We start from the raw sequence: 6,420 nt of genomic DNA, 5'->3' as shown, positions 1-6,420 counted from the left end.
ACCTAAGGTTGCACCAACAATCTCCCCCTTTTTGATGTTTGACAAAACCCATAATCAAGTTAGGTTAATCCGATAACCTAACTTAGGTTTTCCAACCATCTTCCAATGTCCAATGTTCTTTCCTTGAACATTCTCTGGCAATTCTCCCCTTAGGTTAACCCGATAACCTAACTTGGGTTCTCCAATAATTCTCCCCCTTTTTGACACACATCAAAAAGAATTCCAATGTTCTTCCTCGAACATTCCTTGACATTCTTCCCCTAGCTTAGGTTAACCTGATAACCTAACTTGGGTTCTTCAATAATTCTCCAATGAACACTCTCCCCTTTTTGACACACATCAAAAAGAGAGAATCAAGGTCAAGAGTTTCCTCCTAATGAAAGTCCCATACCTTTTATTGAAACTCTTAATTTCCCTCTTGATACTAAACTCAACAATCAACTTAGTGACAATCCTATGTCACTAATCCTCAAAAATCTTTAAGGAGTAAACAAAACTCCCTCTCAAAGTCAACTCCCCCTTGACAATTAGTTAAAAACTCCCCCTAAAGGTCAACTCCCCCTTGACCATTGCACCAACAATGTCTTGGAGAGTTTCAAACCTTTAGAAACCCGAAACTCAACTCCCACAGCTGAAATTTTAGACAACAGACTGAAATCAGGCAAGTTGGCACGCCCTGATCGGTCACCAGACCGATCAGGGATTCCCTGGATCGGTCACAGTGACCGATCCAGCATCCCCTGGACCGATCAGGCAACCTCCTGATCGATCCACAAGTCTGATATCAGATTTCTGATTTCTTCTCCCGAAATTCAGAAACCTCTAGAAAATCACAGAAAATTTCAAAAATTGTAAAATTTTGAAGATACATTCCTCATAACATACACTATCATGGAAAAATAATTTTCGATGAAAATAACTTCCATTTTCAAATCTTGATACAAAGTTCAAAAACTTTGAAATAGTTCAAGTTTAACTCAACTTTGTATCACAATGTTCAATGATGAATGCTATCACTAGGAAAGCTTCATCAAGGTTTTTCAAATCAATTTTAAGATGCTTTTAAAACCATTTGAATTTAGGACCATAATCTTAGGGCTAGATGTACATGACTTGTACACAAGCTTTCCCTATGATCCTTAATTTCTTGAATTAGGGTCATCTAGGTACAAGGACAATGCACCTTGATCCTAACTCATGATCCTAATATCTCACACACATCTAAGGTGTATCAAACCACATTCAAGTCAATTTGATGTGAGATATGGGTTAAGGTCAACTTAGGCTAAGTTCTCATGCATTTTCTAAACACCAATTTGATCTCAATATCAAATTATATGTTTGTCCTCAAATCAATTTCATTGATTATAATGCAAGAGATGATGACATGACATATAATGATATCATAAGTAAAAACATGTGCCAATGTCATAATGTCATGGCATAAAGTTTGAAAACTTAAATAAAGCATGACATATAAACTAGCCTAAGCATTATCATGACATTTCAAATGATAATAAAATAAATATGATGTCATGGCATGGCATATGGCAACCAATCATGGCAAGTTAGCACAAATAAAATACCTAAATTCCCTATCTAAGTATCCTTAGCCTTAGCTAACTTAAAATCTAACCCTAGATTGCCCATATATCCCTAAGAGAAAACCAAAATCCCAATTATGGTATTTCTCTAGGTTTTCTTAAATTGTGCCAAATAAGATTAAAATCGATATTTTTCAAATATGGCACAATTTACTCTTCAAGGAGTAAATAATAATTCTTTTTCATTTTCAAAGGTTATCAAAACCTTGAAAATGCTCCTTGAGTGTCAATTTCCTCAAAGTTGGGTTAACTACCCTTCTAATTGGAGTTGACACTCTCTAACCCATCTATGGGATAGAGAAGATGCTCCTAGGAACCCAATATCTATGTGAGCTCATTGGGTTCACTAAATATTCACTAGGGATGATTTCCCTAGCAACCCTCCTAATGACCCTCCTAGGTTTTGAAGCCTTGGTCATTTGGGACTCATCAAGATCAACTCTAGGGGTGACTCCCCTTGTGACCTTGGTGGTCTTCCTAGCCCTAGGTTTTGTTCCATAATCGAATGGAACATCATGATAGGTGGGCTTGACCACTTGGGACTTAGGTTTGTGACCCATACCTTTCTTGTCCTTGGACATTGGTTTTTGACCCTTAAACCCTAGGGATGACTTCTCCATGTTCTTAAGTGTCTTTTCCAAAGTATCAAGTCTTGACTTCAAGACTTGATTCTCCTTCTCTAATACCTCAATTTTTGATTTATCACTCTTCCTTGAGGTATTCTTAGGCATATGTCTAGTTGATTTAGGATTCCTACCTAGGTTATCCTTAGCCTTAGATGGGTTGATCATAGGGTTAGCTTTCTAGAATTATCCTTATCTAGACTCACATGTTTAGCTCCTAAGCACATGTATTGATTCCTAAGGTTATCATGCTTGTTATTATCGACAAGTGCAATAAAATTCCTAGCATGCATTTTATTAGAATTGCAAAAATGAACCTTAGAGGTTACCTTAGGGTTTGCCTTAGCTCCCCCTATCGATGTGCCCGGTCTCTTGCCCTTGTGAGGTTGCCTCCCCCTCGGACAATGACTCCTATAGTGTCCCCTTTGCTTGCATTGGAAGCACACGATGTGCTCCTTGCCCTTGCGTTTCGGGACTCCGACTTCCTTGACCTTTGGCGCCGGTGGAGTCTTTCTTACCCTCTTCGGACACTTACTCTTATAATGTCCATGTTCCCTACACTCAAAGCACATAATGTGTAATTTAATTGAACTTAAATTGCTTGAGTTACCTAGGGTTGAGGGTGGATGCGAGCTCTCTTCTTCATCCCTTTCGGAGGTAGAAGCTTCTTCTTCTTGCTCCGAACTTGAAGAAGAACTCTCCTCCTCTTCGTCCTTAGATGTTGAGTAACCCTCAACTTCTAATTCCTCTCCTCCATGATGTGAGCTACTTGATGACTCACTTGTCTCCTCTTTATGATTTGAAGTGGAGCTCTCCTCATGGTACTTGGCCAAGTTATCCCATAATTCCTTGGCATTGTTGTAACCTATCTTACACAAGATGTTAGTAGGCAATGAAAATTCAATTATTCTCGTTACCTCTTCATTGATTTCGGATTTGTGAATTTGTTCTCTGGTCCACTCCTTCTTCTCAAGAGGTTTTCCTTCCTTATCCACCGGAGGAGTAAAACCTTCTTGTACACAAAACCAATTCATTATGTTAGTCATAAGAAAGTACTTCATCCTTACCTTCCAATACGCGAAGTCACCGCATTCGTAGAAGGGTGGAATGGTGACATCTTCTCCGAGTAGATCCATCCTCTAGCTCGTGCTCCCCGGGTGTTAATCCGATGAAGAGCGACCTCGCTCTGATACCACTTGTTAGGATCTCTTCGTACGGCTAGAGAGGGGGGGTGTGAATAGCCGACCCCAATTGCTCGCGTTTCTTTCTACAAACTAGGGTTAGCGCAGCGGAAACTAAATGCAGAAAGAAAACAGGAGAAGAAATCAAACCTCTACGCAAGGATGTAACGAGGTTCGGAGATGAAACTCCTACTCCTCGGCGTGTCCGTAAGGTGGACGAAGCCTATCAATCCGTCGGTGGATGAGTCCCCGGAAAACCGGCTAAATCAAACTCCTTGTGGGTGGAGAAACCTCGCCACAATCACTTGCAACAGCAAGCTAAGAGTACAAGAGAATAGCAAGAACAAAATACAACAGGAATGTAAACACAGTAGCTTGCCTTCTCGTCGACTGGGGTCCCGGATGAAGTAGCAACTTCACGGACAGATGCAACAAGCAACTCAGCAGTAGCTGATCCAGTCGTGGAATGAAACTCACGCGAAGCTTCGACAAGGAGGAGCTCAACAAAGCTCAAGCACAACAGCACTTCGCAACAGGAAGGAAGAAGAAGAAGATGCTTCGCAGCAGCAGCCCTCGACCCCTTTATACCTGCGAAGAAGACACAGCAGAAACTAGCCGTTGCTACGCAACGGCTAGAACCTGGACCGATCAGGCCCTGTGCTGATCGGTCCCCAGACCGATCAGAAGGCTTCACAGAGAGTTGCCCAACTCTCTGTGTGGAATCTGATCGGTCCCCGGACCGATCCCAGCGTCCCTGATCGGTCCCGGGGACCGATCAGGCTCCATGCTGATCGGTCCCCAGACCGATCAGTAAGCCCACAGCCTTCTGTTTGTTATCTGATAGGTCACCAGACCGATCAGATACACAAACGTATCACTGGATCGGTCTGCAGACCGATCCAGAGCTTGGTTTTTGCCCAAACCAAGTCCCAAACCTTCCAAACCAATATCCGGTCAACCTTGACCTATTGGTACTTCATCCCTAGCATCTGGTCATTCCCTTGACCTGCTAGAATTCCTCGCCAAGTGTCCGGTCAATCCCTTTGACCTACTTGGACTTTCCTCAACACCAGATGTCCGATCATCCTTGATCTATCTGGATTTTCCCTTGCCCGGCTTCACTCACCAGGACTTTCCACCTGGCTTCACTCACCAGGATTTCCACACTGCCTAACATCCCAGTTAGGACTTTCTCACTGCCTGGCTTCACTCACCAGGACTTTCCAACTGCCTAACATCCCAGTTAGGACTTTCCCACTGCCTGGCTTCACTCACCAGGACTTTGCCTAACAACCCAGTTAGGACTTTTCCACTGCCTGGTTTCACTCACCAGGACTTTCTACCTGCCTAACATCCCAGTTAGGTCTTTCCCTCGTGCCAAGCTCCCTGCTTGGACTTCTCCGTGCCAAGTCTCCATACTTGGACTTTTCCAGTGCCAAGTCTCCATACTTGGACTTTTCCCGTGCCAAGTCTCCACACTTGGACTTCTCGCGTGCCAAACTCCCTGCTTAGACTTTTCTAGTGCCAAGTCTCCATACTTGGACTTTTCGCGTGTCAAGCTCCCTGCTTGGACTTTTCCAGTGCCAAGTCTCCATACTTGGACTTTTCAGGTCAACCAGGTCAACCTTGACCTAGGGTTGCACCAATAATCTCCCAATCATCTATTCTTGTCTCACCTCAAGAATAGAACTCTCTCACGAGTGTCAAACATCAACATGCAACTCAACTAGGTCAACCTTGACCTAAGGTTGCACCGACAATCTCCCCAAGTCAAACATCAAAATACAACTCGAGTCAAATCACCTCGAGTCGGGTCAACCAGGTCAACCTTGACCTAAGGTTGCACCAACATTCCTTTGCCAAGAGGTCGCGCCTCCGGGACTTTATCCATTTCCAAGTCACACTTGGACTTACGTTGCCAAGACTACATGCTTGGGCTTACACTGCCAAGACTCATCATTGGACTTTCCTCCTTTGCCAAGATCACACTTGGACTTTCCTTGTTATACCTATATCCTGCACACTCACAATGCATATCAAATACAACAATAAACCTAACTTAAACCTTTGCCCAAACATCAAAACTTAGGGTACCCAGATTGCTCCAACAATCTTCCCCTTTTTGATGTTTGACAACCCGTTTAAGTTAGGGAAATAATATAACAATAATAATGCAAATAAATATGCAATCTACACATGCATAAATCATGGAACCTAATCCCAGGCTTCCCCTTCACCTAAGCTCCCCCTTGAACTAGTATTTCTTGCAAAGGTAAACTTCTCCCCCTTTGCTAATAAATGAGTAATCACTCCCTCTTCACCTAAGCTCTCCCTTAAGCTAGGATTTCTTACAAAGGTATGTAGGTTTCTCACTTAAACCTAAATTTCTCTTCCTTTGCCATATATCAAAAAGAGCTCCAATAATATCCCAATTATTGGACTCTTTGACCTTTAATGACCATAAACATCATGTATTAATCCCCCATAAGATTACATACATGTTCACCACTCTTTTGGTCATTTTCTAATATAAAAAAATATTTTCAGACCGTATCAGTCGATTGCTATAAGTCTCAGTCGACTGCTATTGTCAAAATGAGCTTACAGAGACATTCTGTGCTCATGAACTTACCAGTCGACTGGTATAAATCTCAATCGACTGCCTTCGTCAAAATGAACTTACAGAGGTCTTATGTGCTCAAAATTACTGTTACGAGTCGACTGGTAAATGTACCAGTCGACTGATACTCTTTTTGGACAAAAATCAACCTTTTTTATCCACTTTCAGAAATACGCCAAAAATTTCACAGAGCTCCAAAAAATCTCAAATTTTGTGGAGAGGTCATGTCTACTTGGGATATATATATATATATATATATATATATATATTTATCACAGATCCCAAGATTGACATAAAATTCAAAATTAGTTAAATGGTTCAATTGAAACTTGACATAAAGTCCTAGTTTTAACTTCCTCTTGATGTATCTGCCCATACTAAACCATAATGCA

Source organism: Zingiber officinale, chromosome 9B (genome assembly GCF_018446385.1).
Source record: "Zingiber officinale cultivar Zhangliang chromosome 9B, Zo_v1.1, whole genome shotgun sequence".
Taxonomy (NCBI): Eukaryota; Viridiplantae; Streptophyta; class Magnoliopsida; order Zingiberales; family Zingiberaceae; genus Zingiber; species Zingiber officinale.
This window is presented reverse-complemented; position numbering follows the sequence as displayed.